At 38.1% G+C, this 17,359-nt stretch overlaps 1 long non-coding RNA gene across 1 annotated transcript in view; it reads right to left on the reverse strand.

Moving 5' to 3' along the window:
* Positions 1 to 2,678: 2,678 nt before the first annotated feature.
* The window catches only part of LOC106993460 (uncharacterized), a 31,328-nt gene continuing 16,647 nt past the window's right edge, over positions 2,679 to 17,359 (reverse strand). The window contains exons 2-3 of the long non-coding RNA XR_013404271.1: positions 5,470 to 5,678; positions 2,679 to 2,855 (exon numbers count right to left, since the gene is read on the reverse strand). This is a non-coding gene — a long non-coding RNA (uncharacterized LOC106993460). The remainder of the gene's footprint in view (positions 2,856 to 5,469; positions 5,679 to 17,359) is intronic.

Below are 17,359 nucleotides of genomic sequence, written 5' to 3' on the forward strand. Positions count from 1 at the left end.
AAACCTTTTGGCCACAGGTGCAGTTTGCTCACATCCTGCATTCATGATAAACAGTTTGCTGTTTGATCATATAGCTGCCAGTGGGATGCTGAGTTGGTCACGATCCCTTTGCCGGCTCTCTACAAGATACTGTGTAAAAATGTTTAGCATGGAACATGGCACAAAGGAAGGGCTTCCTGAATGTTAGCAATTATGGGCCAGGCGCGGTGGCTCACGCCTGTAATCCCAGCACTTTGGGAGGCTGAGGCGGGTGGATCACCTGAGGTAAGGAGTTCCAGACCAGCCTGGCCAATATGGCCAAACCCGTCTCTACCAAAAATATAAATAGCAGCTGGGCGTGGTCACGGGCGCCTGTAATCCCAGCTACTTGGGAGGCTGAGTAACGAGAATCGCTTGAACCTGGGAGGCAGACGTTGCAGAGAGCCAAGATCGCATCACCACACTCCTGCCTGAGCAACAAGAGCGAGACTCCATCTCAAACAACAACAACAACAACAATAATTATGATAACAGTGCCCCATTTTTCTCAAGGGTTAGTCTCAAACTGAGCCTCCTAAACCAAAACAGCATTGCAGCTTTTGTGCTTCTGCTGGCCACCATAGTATTTATGTGCCCAGAGTACAGATATTTAAATCTGTTGTGTTGGAATTTTCCTTTGTCATATCGTCATGTTAATAAACTTTGATAGCAATAAGGGCTATAAATTTATAGGATTTATTTTATCTGGGCGAGAAATCACCTAAGAGGTGAGGAGAAAAAGAAGAATAAAAATCTTTCTAGAGATGTAGAGTCATCTTATTGTGGAAGGCTAAGATTAGGTTAGTCTTAATTCACATTTTCACTGGGTGTTCACTTTGGACCATTTCTTTTACATAATGTACATGATTTTCTGTGTTAGTCTGATGTGTGTCTAGAGGGAGTTCATTTAAAACTGTAAAGTTAAGACATTGATTGTCATTCTAAGTATGAAGAAAAGTGGAAGCAAAGACTTAGCATGAGACAAATGAGGTAATAATTAAATTGGACCCCGCACTGACATAGCTCATTCTGCTGAAGTTTCATAACAGATTTCCAGTTGTCTTCTTAGAAAAACTTTATCTCTTAACTTCAACCACTTAGGGAAACTGATTTGTGGGGTTCCACTCCCCAGCTTGTGAAAAAGTAGAATTATCTGAATGAAAATAAGAACTTGTACTCAGAATTCTATGGCAGGTGAGGAAGATTTTCTTAAATAACTTGATATTCTATGATTCTTTATAATGATAAAATACTGCTTTATTAAGAATAAAACCACCTCTTTGTGAGACCACTGATAGAAGTGGGAACTCTTCAGTTCACTTACTGTGATGCACCTACTTATTTTCTGCCCTATCCTCTCCTCCATCCCACTTGTTTTACTTCATCATTTTCCATAGTATAATAGAAAAGGCATCTAAATTAAAGGACTCACAGTTTCAAAATAGAGAACTGGGTACACACTGCAAACTCCTTATATCCTTCACCAAAATAATGTATATGTGCATATCCATGCATGTGAAATGTCTATACACTTACACATCCTAAAGTAATGTGTATAATGAGGACATGCATAGCCATGCTGAGAAATTCTAGGCAGACCAGAAACTGTGGCCAATACCCGAGAGACTAAAAGTAGAGACTGGACTTATGAGAAAACAATGTCTGGAATACATGTGGGATTCATGTGAGAGTCCACCTGAGGGTCTGCCAAAGTGTAAGGGACCCCAAGCAACGGAAAGTCAGAGCCAGAGACGATGAGACCTGAACAATGAGAACGCCACAGTGCACAGGCAGGGAGACTAGCTGAGTTCCACAGGGAGGGTTTTCAAGTCTGCCACTCACTCTTCTCTCTCGCTTGAACACTTCTAGACCAAATATGATCCTCTCTCCTCAGTTTCCTACTGTTAGGCACACACTGACATTTACAACTCCTCTCCACCAAAGAGCACTCCTCCTCCAAATTGCAGTTCCAGGCCCATCTTCTCCAAGTTTACATGTTTAAATCTCTGGCTGGGCAGGATCATCACCAATCCATACCTGCACCTTCCATCTGCCCACTCTTTCTTCATCTCTCCAAGAGTATTACTATCCCCCAGTCTTTTCTTTGGGAGAAAATATAATAGATTTTGTAGCTTTTAAACTCTCCTTTAGTATACAATCAATGTCAGCTGTACTATATACCAAAAATACAATGCTTACAATAATAATACCATTTTATTAGAATATAATTTCCTAAGCACTTTGTTCTATGATATGTATTATACACACACCACCTTTGTTGAGCACCATATAACGTAAGTATTAAGTATTGTTATCTCCAGTTCACACATGAGGAAACTAAGGCTCAGAGAGATACATTTTCCCAGGTCTTATAGCTTGTCAAAGCTTGTGTGCTTAACACTACATGAAACTGGTGATTGCACCCTCAGAGCCATTTTTCAGAATTTTTAAAATTTCATTTTAAAATTCTATTTTTAGAATTTCATATTGTGGTTCCATTTTATCCCATTTTTAGAATCTCCTACTGCAGTTTCTATCAATATATATTAAATAGGAGGCAGCATTAATGCAAATTATAACTGACACCATGTAACATTTTAAGCATTATTGGTCACCCCAATTTTCTATTTGTTCTCTACCCTCTTTCATGTAGTTACCACTTGGTACCCACTTACTTGTAAGGCTGACCAAATCCCATAGATGGAAGGTAAAAAGAGCATCCTGCAGCTATCACTCTACATGGAGTTTCTTCTTATTTGGGCTCTGTCCTCCTGGCATTAGTAGCTGCTGTTTTCATTCTTTCGTTTCTTCTGGTGGTGATCCCAGTGGGTATTAATCTTTACAGAGAAATGACCAAACCAAAATTTACTCCAGGAATTTTCTAACAGAGTTAGTGAGAATGACTCTACTAGCATTTTTATCTTATACTTAGTATTTTAAAAATCATTGAACATACACTTCCTTACCATCATCCCAAATAAAATAATGTCTGCCACCCTATTGAAATGATGACTCATGTGGCCCGTCTCTGTACCACACTGAGTATAGCAAACACCACTCAATGTTCACACTCTCTGTTTCACCCTGTACATAAAGCTCAGTTCTTCAGATCCTAAGAAACTTTAGGCTGGAAACATCCCTCTGATGCGAAATCCTGTTCAACTGTGAACTTTCTCTAACCATAATGTAAAGTGATTTTCTTCAGTCTCTGACACATTACTTTCCATTTCTGGAAAACAGCCTATAGGTGATTCTAAAATTCAGTCTATCTGGCCATCGCCATGTCCCCGTGGGACCCAGTTCCAGCATGAGGATTGGTCAGCCAAGCTCTGAGTTATCCAGATCTGGCTTTGGTTTCCTCTGAGGATTTGCAGAGGTCTAACCACTTGAGAAACTGGGGATCTATGCAACTGCAGTAAAACATAATTTTCATTGCACTGTGTCGTAAAGGATTCCTTTAGACTTTCTAAATTTAGTGAAGTTGCATAGCACTATGTAAGTTTAGTTCTGCAGCTGACACATCCACTCCCCATGAGACATCATTTACAACTCAGATTTCAGCACATCCACCAGGGCATGTCTGGTGTTATCCCAGCTGCTATTGGAGCTTCTCTCCTTGCCACTGTTATTGTGAAGTCTGGTAATAATGTGCTCTTGACTCCAGTGACAAAGCAATGGTTTTATTCTAAATATCAGCTGAAAGCTGTGCTTTCAGTCCACAATTTTAGACAAATCCTCCAGGTGTAACCCTAGTGAAGCTGTAATCTTTGTGATTCCTTCTCTGCACAGCATCATAAAGCAAAGTTCATCAGAATGTTAACTCTGCTTTAAGACTCAACAGAGTCTTAAGAAAGGAGTTGCATCTTCTACTTTCACATTTCAAAGGATGTAAAAAGGTTCTGATGCATAACCCCCATGAACACATCCCGAATCTCCCTTCCTCTCCTATTCAGTTCTCTCCCACAACCTCTTTTGCTTCTTATTCACCAAGTCAAACCCCAAAGGGGGAAAAAACTGTCAAATCGATCCACTCTATTCTGGGAAACTTCTGACTTTTCCTATCTCCCTCATTTCTCCCAATCTATAACCTCCTCCTTCAGCATCTCTGGACACATCCTTTTCTGTGCATCTTCCAATTATATGTCACCAAAATACAGGAACTAATTTGGCAGTAACATAAGGCAGGGGAAAGTCTGGCAAACAAGATAACATTTTCTCATGTGGGCTGGGGGAGAGGAAAGAGTCTATTAATACCACATTAATAATTTTATTCCATTATTTGTCTTTTTACTGGTGAAAGATCAAAAATTTAGCTGATTTATTTCCTCCCTTTTTCCATCCTCCCACTCCACATTTCACAATTTTTCTTTCAAATATCTCAGATATTAATCTATATTACTTTATATATTTTCTAGAGAATATTTAAGTCATAAAATTTCAAAGCCAAAACAGTTACCTAGACATAAACTTTTTATTTTTATTTATTTATTTATTTTTTTGAGGTGGAGTCTTGCTCTACCACCCAGGCTGGAGTGCAATGGCCCAATCTCTGCTCACTACAACCTCTGCCTCCCGCATTCAAGCAATTCTCCTGCCTCAGCCTCCCAAGTAGCTGGGATTACATGTGCACACCACCACCCCGAGCTAATTTTTGTATTTTTAGCAGAGACGGGGTTTCACCATGTTGGCCAGGGTGGTCTGGAACTCCTGACCTCAGGTGATCCACCTTCTTCAGTCTCCCAAAGTCCTGGGATTACATGCATGAGCCACTGCACCCAGCCACTTCTTTTCTATTATATATTTCATTGTTTATTTTTGGTGCATTTCCTTTTTAACCTAAAAAATTTGGGGAGTAATTTTTCATAAAAGTACATAAATGAAGTAGTTAAAAGCTGTGCATGTGTGAAAATTATTTGTGAAGTCTTCTTTGAGTTTAGAAATTATTAAATCAATATTTTTCCCTCAAAAATCTGCAGCTGTTGTTTCCATTTTCTAACTGTTAATATTGTGGAGAAATCTGATGCCTACATGATTTTTCTTCTTGTATTGATAACATAGTTTCCTCAGGATGGATGATATTAGACATTTTTTCTTCTTAAAATTTGAAATTCAACAGTATCAACGACGAGCTAATACTCATTAATTTTACCTCAAATGCGGTGAGCTCCTTTGATCTGATCATCTATCCTCAGTTCAGGGAGCCTGTGTCACTATTTAATTGATTGTCGCTTCTCCTCCATCTGCCTCAGTCTTTTCTTCTGGAATTTCTAAACTGTAATTCTATATTGATTTTCTTTTCACCATTCTTATTCATATTACTCTAAGTTGTGGGAGCATTTCTGGAGCTTGCCTGGATTTGCCGGGGTTTTGGTTTTCTGAATTATCCAGAATGATGTTCACATCCAAATGCAGATGATGCACAACCCCTGTTCCAAACTCCTTCACACTCACCCAACTCCACCAGAGAGGCTTTCCCAACCTCCCTTACAGCTAGTGGTTGTGGCCTTGCGACACCATCCTGATAAGTAAGATGCAAACACACAGAGGTCTCAGTAGCGTAGGGGGTGGTTGTAGAACACTTGAACTTTCTTGACAAAAGCATATACGTGACTGACACCAACTCTTCCCACTTCTTCCTGCTTTTGATGAAGACCTGATGCCTGGAAAGGCAGAAAACATTTTGTGACCAAGATGGAAGGCTAAAAGAATTGCAGAGAGGCTGGCCTTACCATCATGCAGTCAGCGTACCAACACAAACAGTTGCCTATACGTCTTGCTATGTTAGATAATTAAAAATCTTTATTTCACTCTTAGATATCTTCTGCTTACAACTGAAAGCATTCTAATCATTTCAGCGTTTCTCTTGTAAGAAGAGAAAACATAATTCTATGTCTTATGAAATCTGATATGCTCTTCTCTTCCCTTTGAACCACTGGCTGTGGGGATGATGGGCTCACTGTCAGTAATAACACAGATTTCACTGGAACTTTCCACAGCAGGGTCATGCAGGACTTTGCTCCCACAAAGTCTCACCGGGTTATATCTCAGATTCTCATAGTTGATCCTGTCACCTCTACTACGCCAGCTCCTGGGTTCACATCCGCTACCTATGAAGCCACAGAGGGTGTTTCACCATTGCTATGGTTTGGGGGCCTTCCATAAGAATACTGACATCCATTCCAAGAAAATTTCTTCTCATCTCCTAAATCTGCCAGCTCTGAAGGTGTCAGATTGTTCTTCACAGAAAAGGGAAAGATAACAGTAATAACTACAAGTTACTGAGCACTTACTATATTCTAGCTTTAATGATTTACAGGGTACCCTATTGTATCCCACATCAACCCTATTAATATATGTTACTTTTATTTTAAAAATAGGTTAAGTGACTTCTCCACAATCACAAAGCTAGTCATAAAATCTAAAATCAAATTTAAATTTGACTTCACCACTTCTAGCTTCTTCGCACCGCTGCACTGTTACCCAGGAATTTAAGGACAATGAAATGTTAAATTGGGAGTTTCCACTGAGGCTCCATCATAAAATAGATAAAACTCTAAAGTAAAGTACGAGTTGCATATTTTGAAAGGAAGTTAGACAACTCCAAGGACACATCAAAGACATAAAATAATCAAGGCAGTGGAAAGTCAGAGAGGATTTGTAAAAATATTTGTTTGGAGAAAGACACTGAGTGCTGTGAGAACCACCCATTCCCCAAAGGGAAAGGGCAAAAGCTCACCTCTACCTCTTTCACCTCTGGCCTGCAGAGAACTTCCAGTGGGACCAGCAGGGAACCTCCAGAGTACCACGAAAACAGTCACAGGATGATCCACTTTCCACATCTGCTGGACCCAGAGAGACTAAAGTCATCTGAAGACCTATTCAATGACACTCTTTCCCTTCTTTTCTGCGTTTCCACCCCAAGTTATAACTCCCTCTGGAGCAGTCAGAAATATGGGTAGCTAGTGGAAAGCGGGAGGGAAATGAAAAAGAAAAAAGTCAACCACACCCTCTTCCAGAGAGGGTAGGGGACCACCCACTGTAGGCTCTAACTGAAGAGTCGGAAGGGAACAGAATTATTGACCTCAGAATGAAGCATTTCCTAATATATTGGACTGAACATTTTATTAATCACTTACTGAATCAGGGCAACTTAGAGTTACCCACTATTAGGTAACAGTAATAGTAATCAGAAAAGTATAAGCTGCCACGTTTCATCCAGGGCATGGGAAAAGTTTTCCTCCATTGTATAATTTTAAGAAACCAATGTAGACAAAATAAATTGCATTCAGCTGTGTTGTCAGCATATCAGTAAACAACATATTGGTGTCTACATCCCCTTCTGAAACCCTAGGGAAAAAAAAAACCAGATTTGTCAGCTTTTACCCAGGACTTCATTCCTCCACTGAGTTTAAACAAAGTCTATGGGAACCAACACACCCTGTAGCCCTTTCTATACTTCATCTGTAACTCCTTCACCCCCTAATTATCCCTCAGTATATAGCCAAACCCTCAAAACCCTCAGGCAATTAATGCATACAGATTGATATTCCGTGGGCTCCTTACCCCTTCAGTAAACGTGCATGGTCATGTTGTAATCTCAGTGATGTCTCAGGGTAACACCCCTGCTACACTAGCAGTTAATCCAGTTGTTCACTACAGGGACAGTAACACCCTCTAGGGGAAACTCGGGAAATTTGTGGGGGCATTCTAATAGTGTAGTTGTGCCCCAGAATTAGCCTATCGAAGAATATAATCTTTTGTTCTCTTTTATGTTACAGTGAGGGCATTATATTGACTCTTTGAATTATATCTGCAAGCAGGTTATATTATCAATGGCTTTCATCCAGTTTAAAAATATGACATTTAAAAATGTCTCTTATCCAGGCACAGTGGCTCATGGCTGTGATCCTAGCACTTTGGGAGGCCAAGGCAGGAAGACTGCTTGAGCTCAAGTTCTAGGTCAGCCTGGGCAACATAGCAAGACCCCCATCTCTACCAAAAAAAAAAAAAAATGCTGGGAATGGTGGTGTGCACCTGTAGAACCAGCTACTTGGGAGGTTCAGCTGGGAGGATTGCTTGAGCCAAGAGATCAAGGCTGCAGTGAGCCGTGATCATGCCATTACACTCCACCCTGGATGCAGAGTGAAACTGTTTCAAATATATACATATATCTCTTACTAAAATGAGAATTAAGCACGATATGATTAATAACAAGCAAATTCACACAACTTTATGTTGTGTACTCAATCTAATTTTCTCTGGTTTGTATATACATTTTGCATATTTTTTATTTTGAAAAATTTTACACATTCAGAAGTGTCAGAAGAATAATACATTAAACTTCTGTTTGCTGTTCCCCTAGATTTGCCAGTTTTAGCATATTTCCTCTCATTTGTTTTATCTTTATATATATATATATATTTTTTTTTCTCTCTCTCTCTCAATCATTTGAGAGTTACTTGCAGACTTTGACACTTCATCCCTAAATACTTCAGCATGTGTCTCCAAAGGAAAGAAGTATTCTCTTACATACCTACCTACTACCATGCAATGATCACACTCAAGAAATTTAACACTGATTTTTTCTTAAAAACTTAGTATCTAAGATAAAGCCCATGTTCAAATTTTCCCAATTGTTTCAATAATGTACTTTTCATAGCTTTTTTGTTTTCTTTTTCTTATCCAAGAATTAATCCAAAGTCACTCATTGAATTGAGCTGTCATATTTCTTTAGTTTTCCCTAATCTAATCAGTTCACCAGCCCCTTGTGTCTTTTATGTCAATGACATTTTTGATGAGTAAAGGCTACTTGTTTTACAGTATGTTTTACAATTTGGATTGTTTTCTGATGAGTAGATTCCGTTTTTTTTAATTCCAGAATATTATACAGGTGATGTTGTGAGCTTCTCATGTATCACATTCAAAGGTAAAAAAGGGTATTTTATCTCATCCTGTTGGAAATGCTAAGTTTGATCGTTTTGTTAAGGAAATACCTATCAGATATTTCCCTTGATGAGTTACTGGTTTGTGTAGAAATACACTGGTTTTGTTTTACAAAAATTGTAAATCCTAGTGATACTCTTCTAGAGAGGGGAACTAAATGCTCAGCACAAAAAGTGCAGGTAATCCCACTCTTATCTGCTTTTTACCTGATGTTATAAAGATTTCAGAAGATCAACCCTTAATATGTTGCTAGGGACAGGTGCAGTGGCTCATGCCTGTAATCCCAGCACCTTGAGAGGCCCAGGCAGGGGCATCGCTTGAGCCCAGGCGTTTGAGACCAGCCTGGGCAACACAGCAAGACCTCATATCTAAAAAAAAATTTTTTTTAAATATTAGCCGGGCATGATTGGCCTGTGCCTGTAGTCCCAGCTACTCAGGAGACAGAGGTGGGAGGATTGCATGACTGTGTTCAATTATCATAATTTAAAAGGCAGAATATTGGTTCTAAAAGGGGAGATGCATAAGTAAATATGGTAGATAAAACTTACATATGCACAAATATATATTCCATGCTTTTCTTTCACTGAGTAAATACACTTGATTCTCCATCATAAATTGCATTTTTAAATATAGCATGTTTATATGAATAAATATGAATGTTTATTAATATAATCATGGTTATATTTTGTATTAATATATGTCTAGTTCCTTTGGGACCCAGGCGCATTTTGAGTTCAAGTGCCAGATAAATAAACAGTGAGGTTTGCTATTCATATCTTATGTCTTACTGGGGGCAGGTCTTTGAAGTCAAAGAATACCTCAATACTAAATTATAGTAAACCCCTTGAGAGAAAATAGTCTTCATCTCCTAATAGAATACCATAAGATATCATGGGCATTCAATTTCCTTCATCTTGATTTGCCAGTGGTCAATTTGGTTTTCATTTAGAGTATTTGAGATGAAATTTAGACCATAAAGAGTTTAAAATATTAAGGACTAAAAACATGAGCAGTTTATTTCCTACTTACAAGAAAATTAAGATCCTTTGAGTATTATGAACACCTTGTATAGTTATACAGGCATTCTCAAAAATTATGCCAGCTAATAATTTAATACATCTCAAGGATGCCTGTTCCACATTCCCTTGAGTTACATTCAAAAGAAAAGCAGATGATTAATTTGTTAAATTCAAATAAGCAGGAAATTCTATTAGATATTTGAAAAATTGCTTCTCTTCAGTGAAACTCAAACTGCATATTAAGGAGAATGCATAGATAGAATAGCTCAGACTCAAACCGTCATGACCTAAATAAGATTTTGTGTCCAGCAAAACTCCACTTACCAACGCAATTTAGAATTCTACCAAATTATCACTATATAAAATCGGGTCTGCTATAAAGAAGCCAAATAAGTAACATTTGTAAAGACAGAACATTGTAAATAATTCTACCAAATTATCACTATATAAAATCGGGTTTGCTATAAAGACGCCAAATAGGTAACATTTGTAAAGAGAGAACCAATAGTTACAATCTTGTCTTTGTTGGTCTGTGCACTGGATACATGTTATCTAATTTAATTTCAATAGCTTTCTAAGATCTTACTTGCTATACCTCCACTCTCCACTATCATTAAACTGCGCATCTTCAAGCAAAGTTCTCTCTTCTTTATGTACCATTCCCAGAGTCTTGCACTGTGCCTGCTTCATAATATGTACACCAGGGCATTTAAATAATGTACATAAAGCCACATAATTATGAATATATTACTACACCACTCCATACTCAATGCTTTTTACGTTATACCATGATGTTTCCAAACAGGACTTCATAGATTAGTGGAAAAATCAAAATAAATTGAAGTGGGTTGCCACAAAGCTTTCATTTAAAAGCCTAAAATACATCCAACTCTATTCAGTGGTTGATTTGTATATGGCATCCAGAGGGCAGTCTGACATCGAGTTGAACTAAATGATAGTAATTATAATGAAATATGATCATTGTGTAAATGAACAACACCTCAATATTCAGTACATATAAAATAACTGATAGAAAGGTTGGCATGTCTTACTGTTTATCATTAAAATATGTCTTAATGGAGACTTCCAATTTGAAAGGCAAGATTGATGGAAAACATTAACTATGCAATAAATTCTGTTACTGCATATTTCATAGAGATAAATCCTAGATGATGATTCTGGAGTTGAGAGATACCAATAAATCATGGAAAAAACATCCTTTTTACTAGCAGAGATTATATTTGAAAGTTACTGCTGAAAGATTCCTGTTTTATCAATTTTTATAAAGATATTTAAAAGACCAAGAACTTCTAAGAATGTTTAACTCAGGGAAGAGATCAACCTTTTCTGTCCAAAAGCTGAGTCTACAGTTTAGTTTAGGTCAATAGTTCATGGATTCTTTCTCAAGCATTATAAACTGGCCCATTTTAATAATACAAAATACAAATGATAAAAGACAGTAGTGTAAGAGATTTCATTTCATTTAACTGCTGCTCTTTAAGAAAACCATATGGGCCAGGCGCAGTGGCTCATGCCTGTAATCCCAGCACTTTGGGAGGCCAAGGCGGGCAGATCACAAGGTCAGGAGATTGAGACCAACCTGACTAACATGGTGAAACCCATCTCCACTAAAAATACAAAAAATTAGCGAAGCGTAGTGGCCGGCGCCTGTAGTCCCAGCTACTCGGGAGGCTGAGGCAGGAGAATGGCTTGAACCCGGGAGGCGTAGATTATTGCAGTGAGTGGAGATCCAGCCACTGCACTGCAGCCTGGAGACAGAGTCTCCGTCTCAAAAAAAAAAGAAAAAAGAAAAGAAAAAGAAAAGAAAACCATACGAAAAAGCCTGCTCTAATTTCTCCCTACCTGGAGAGAGAAAATGTTGCATTTATCAGAGAAAATGCACAGATAAGTATCTCTGAAAAAGTGCTGTAACTCTATTCTTTTCTTTTTCTTTTTTAGGCAGGGTCTCACTCTATGACAAGGCTGGAGTACTGTGGCGCAATCACAGCTCACTGCAGCCTTGACTTCCTGGGCTTAAGTAATCCTCCCACCTTGGCCTCCTGAGTTGCCAGGATTACAGGGTGCATCATCAAACCCAGATAATTTTTTTTTTTTCGTAGACATGAGGTCTCACTATGCTGCCCAGGCTTCCTTCATCTTTTGTTCCTTCATTTTTTTTTTTTTTTTTTGAGACGGAGTCTCGCTCTGTCCCCCAGGCTGGAGTGCAGTGGTGCGATCTCAGTTCACTGCAAACTCTGCCTCCCGGGCTCACGCCATTCTCCTGCCTCAGCCTCCCGAGTGGCTGGGACTACAGGTACCCACCACCATGCCTGGCTCATTTTTTGTATTTTCAGTAAAGATAGGGTTTCACCGTGTTAGCCAGTATGGTCTCGATCTCTTGACCTCGTGATCTGCCCGCCTCGGCCTCCCAAAGTGCTGGAATTACAGGCATGAGCCACTGCAGCCGGCCCCCCCTTTTTTTTTTTTCTTTTCTTTTTGGAGACAGAGTCTCCCTCTGTCGCCTAGACTGGAGTGCAGTGGTCCGATCTCAGCTCACTGCAACCTCTGTCTCCCGGCTTTAAGTGATTCTTGTGCCTCAGCCGCCCCAGTAGCAGGGATTACAGGCTGGTGCCACCACGCCTGGCTAATTTTTTTGTATTTTTAGTAGAGACAGGGTTTGGCCACGTTGTCCAGGCTGTTCTCCAACTCCTGAGCTTAGACAATCCACCCGCCTCAGCTCCAGAGTGCTGGGATTACAGGTATGAGCCACTGCATCCAGCAATTGCTTATTCATCTTTACACTGATAAGTCTGTGGAATGTTTGATCAAAATTGCAACACTTACTCCAGCCTTTATTTCGTTATAACAATGTGACTACAAGACCTTCTAAATGACCTTCTTGAATTTTATATACTTCTTTCCAGATTAATTTCCTAACACACTACTTCAAGTAGATGATACCTTAAAAAAAAAAAAAGTCTGCACTAATGCCACAATATTCACAGGAATAAGCCATAATTACTTAGACTTCTGAGACTTTTAAAAATTTGTCCCAAATATTTCAAGATATTCTTATCTCCTGAAAATCCTTCAAATGACTTTTGTAGATACTTTACTTGTTGTTCCCTAAACATGCCTTGTATATAGTCTCCCTTTGCACTTTTTCTCACACTATTTCACACAACCAGTACATCATACCCAGTAGCTCTCTGTCTGGTCTAATTCTATTCATTGACTCATTTGAAGTTCCAATTTTCCAAGTTTGAACTACTACCTCTCATTCCTCTGAGATCCTTTTGACATGGTATGCAAGTTATTTAGCTGTTTTAAAATAGTAAGTAAATATTTTAACATAAGTTTTTCATAGTTTAACTTCATAAAACTTTAATCTCCTTGAAGATTAAAAGTCCATTTTCTTCACATTTCCACTCTTCCCAACACAGTTTGTTGCTTATAATGGGTACTAAATAAATATTTGCCAAGTTGACTTTATTCTTATTCAATTAATAAACTATGGCAAATAGAAGGAAGCCCAATTGCAAAGTCCAAACCATTAACTCTCTTTCTTAGCTCCAGAATTCACAGAAAACCTTTGCATAAATTTGGTGATTGTCATTTTAAATTCAGATGAATAATCTTTGTGTAAGATGTAAGCAATTTCTGGACTCTAAAATTGTATTATTCTTCCTATGGAACCTAATACATTTGTGTATTTGTTGGTTGTATGAGTGAAATATCCTTTACAACAGCAAATATATCTTATCATTTCATTCTCCAATGCTTCTTTCCATGTAAGAAACAATAATTTCTGCATGAATTAGTAATTTTTTATAGGCAAGCCATTAAAACCAAGAGAACACAAAGAATACTACAAAATCAAGGTTTTATAATATTCCAATAAATGTTTCCCTTATGTTTGAAGATGCAAGATTATATTCAGGAGTACAAAAGTATTTGCAAACTATTATCTATATTATATGAGGGGGAAAAGACAAAAAAATACAACCAGAATTTAAATTTTGTTGTTATAGGGAAATGTCCTATAATTGAATGCGTAGTGTATGCAAGGCTCATTTCCTTAATTTAATTTACATTACAACTGTATAATTACCATGGCTCTTTTCTAGATAAGAATATCAGGCCCAGAAGAGAAACTTACTCTGGACCACTGAGCTGACTGGCTTAAGTCATTGCTTGCTGATTCCTCAAATAGAGATGATCCTTGGTGTATGATGGGGTTACATCTCAATAAGCCCATTGTAATTTTAGTATGTCAATAAGTGGAAAATCCACTTAATACATCGAATCTACCAAATATCATAGCTTAGCCTAGCCTACATTAAATGCACTCAGAACACTTACATTAGCCAACAATTGGGCAAAATCATCCAACACAAAGCCTATTTTACTTTTGTTTGTTGTTTTTGTTGTCTTGAGATGGAGTTTCACTCTTGTCATCCAGGCTGGAGTGCAATGGCATGATCTCAGCTCACTGCAACCTCCATCTCCTGGATTCAAGCAATTCTCATGCCTCAGCCTCCCCAATAGCTGGGATTACAGGTACGTGCCACCATGCCCAGCTAATTTCTGTATTTTTAGTAGAGATGGGGTTTCACCATGTTGGCCACGCTAGTCTCAAACTCCTCACCGCAGGTGATCCGCCTGCGTTGGCCTCCCTAAGTTCTGGGATTACAGGTGTAACCCACTGCGCCCAGCTCACAAAGCCTATTTCATAATGAAGTGTTAAACATCTCATGTAATTTACTGATGTCCTACTGAATGCATATTACTTTTATACCATCAGAAAGTTGAAAAATTATAAGTCAAACCATCATAAATTGGGGAGTCTGTATACTTTTCAGTATATCTTAGGTGCCTCTGAGTTTGCTTTGTGAAAAATGTCTATTCTTTCTTAGTGATTATACAGTAAAACATGAGAAGCACTGAATAATTTATAAACTACAGAAAGGTATAATATAATCTATAATTCATCACATAAACGCTGTTGAAGTTGTGGTGCCTTCCCTTCTGGTCTTTATGATTATATACATAAAGAGACCAAAATTAGTATTATATTGTACCCTGTACATAACTGTATTCTGTATTTTTTCAATTAAAAAAATTTTTGATACATTACATTTGTACATATTTATGGGGTACTTGTGAAATTTTGGTACATGCATAGAATGTGTGATGATCAAGTCAGGCTACTTAGGGTATCCATCACCAAAGTGTTTGTCACTTTTATGTGTTGGATACATTGTAAGTCCTCTGTTTTGGTTGTTTTGAAACACACAATACATTGTTGTTAACTATAGATAACCCTACTCTGCTATTGAACATTAGAACTTATTTCTTCTATCTAACTATATGTTTGTACCCATTAACCAAACTCCTTTCACTCCCCCTCCTACCCATATACTCTTGTCAGTCTCTGGCATCTGTCATTCCACCGTCTACCTCCATGTGATCAACTTTTTAGCTCCCACATATAATATGCAATATATTTCTTTCTGTGCCTGCTGATTTCACTTAACCTCCCGTTCCATCCATGTTGCTATAATACAATTTTATTCTTTTATATGGTAGAATAGTATTCCATTGTGCATATATATGACATTTTCTTTATCCACTCCTTCACTGATAGACATTTGGGCTGATTCCATATCTTTGCTATAGTGAATAGTGCTGCGATAAACATGAGACTCCATGTATCCCTTTGATATGCAGTTTATTTTGCTTTGGATAATACCGAGCACTGGAATTGCTGGATGCATGCTAGTTCTATCTTTAGTTTTTTTTGAGAAATCTTCATACTGCTTTCCATAGAGGCTGTGCTAATTTACATTCCCACTAACAGTGTATAAGAGTTTCCATTTCTCCACACCCTCACCAATATTTGTTATTTTTGTCTTTTTAGTAATAGCCATTCTAACTGGGGTAAGATGATATCTCATTGTGGTTTCGATTTGCATTTCCCTGATGATTGGTGATGTTGAGCATTTTTTCATACAACTGTAGGCCATCTGCATGTCTACTTTTGAGAAATGTCCATTCATGTCCTTACCCCATTTTTAATGGGATTATTTGGGTTTTCTTTTCTTTTTCCTGTTGAGTTGTTTGAGTTTCTTGTATATTCTGGATATTAGTCTCCTGTGAAATGAGTATGCAAATATTCTCTCTTATTCAACAGGCTGTCTTTTCATTCTGGTGATTGTTTCTTTTGCTGTGCAGCTTTTTAATTTAATGTAGTCCTACTTGTCTATTTTTGGCTTCCTTGCCTGTAATTTTGAGATCTTAGCCATAAAATCTTTGCCTAGACCTATGTCCTGAAGAGTTTTTCTTATGTTATTTTCTAGTAGGTTTATAGTTTTGGGTCTTAAGTTTTTAATCCATCTTGAATTGATTTTTATATAAAGAGGGAGATAGGGTCCTGTTTTGTTCTTCTACATATGGTTATCCAGTTTTCCCAGCACCATTTTATTATAGAGGGTGTCCTTTTCCCAAGGCATGTACTTGATGGCTTTGCCAAAGGTCAGTTGGCTGTAAAGGTGTGGATTTATTCCTGAGTTCTCTATTGTGTTTCATTGGTCTATTTGTCTGTTTTTTTAATACCAATACCATGCTGTTTTGGTTACTATGTAGCCTTGCAATACATTTTAAAGCCAGGTAGTATGATCCCTCTAGCTCTGTTCTTTTTGCTCAGGATTTCTTTGGCTATTCTGGCTCTTTTTTAGTTCCATACAAATTTTAGGAATTTTACATTAAAAAAAAAAGTTTTATTTTTTGTTTTTGTTTTGAGATGGAGCCTCACTCTGCCCACCAGGTTGGAGTGCAGTGGTGAGATCTTGGCTCACTGCAACCTTTGCTTCCCAGGTTCCAGTGATTCTTCTACCTCAGCCTCCTCAGTAGCTGGGATTACAGGCACCTGCCATGGCACCCGGCTAATTTTTGTATTTTTAGTAGAGACGGGGTTTCACCATGTTAGCCAGGCTGGTCTCAAACTCCTGACCTCAGGCGATCCACTTGCCTTGGCCTCCCAAAGTGCTGGGATTACAGGTGTGAGCCACTGTGCCTGGCCAGACATTTTTTTATTTTTGTGAAAAATGACATTGGTATTTTGATAGGGATCACACTGTAGATCACTTTGGGCAGTATGGTCATTTTAACAACAATAATTCTTCTGATGCATGAGCATAGGATGTCTTTACATTTGTTTGTGTCCTTTTCAATTTCTTTCATCAGTGTTTTGTAGTATTTCTTGTAGAGGTCTTTTGCCTCCTTGGATAAATTTATTTCTAGGTATTTTTATTTATTTTTTTTTAGCTATTGTAAATGTGATTGCCTTCTTGATTTCTTTTTCAGCTATGTCATTATTG

The sequence above is a fragment of the Macaca mulatta genome, chromosome 14 (assembly GCF_049350105.2).
Source record: "Macaca mulatta isolate MMU2019108-1 chromosome 14, T2T-MMU8v2.0, whole genome shotgun sequence".
Taxonomy (NCBI): Eukaryota; Metazoa; Chordata; class Mammalia; order Primates; family Cercopithecidae; genus Macaca; species Macaca mulatta.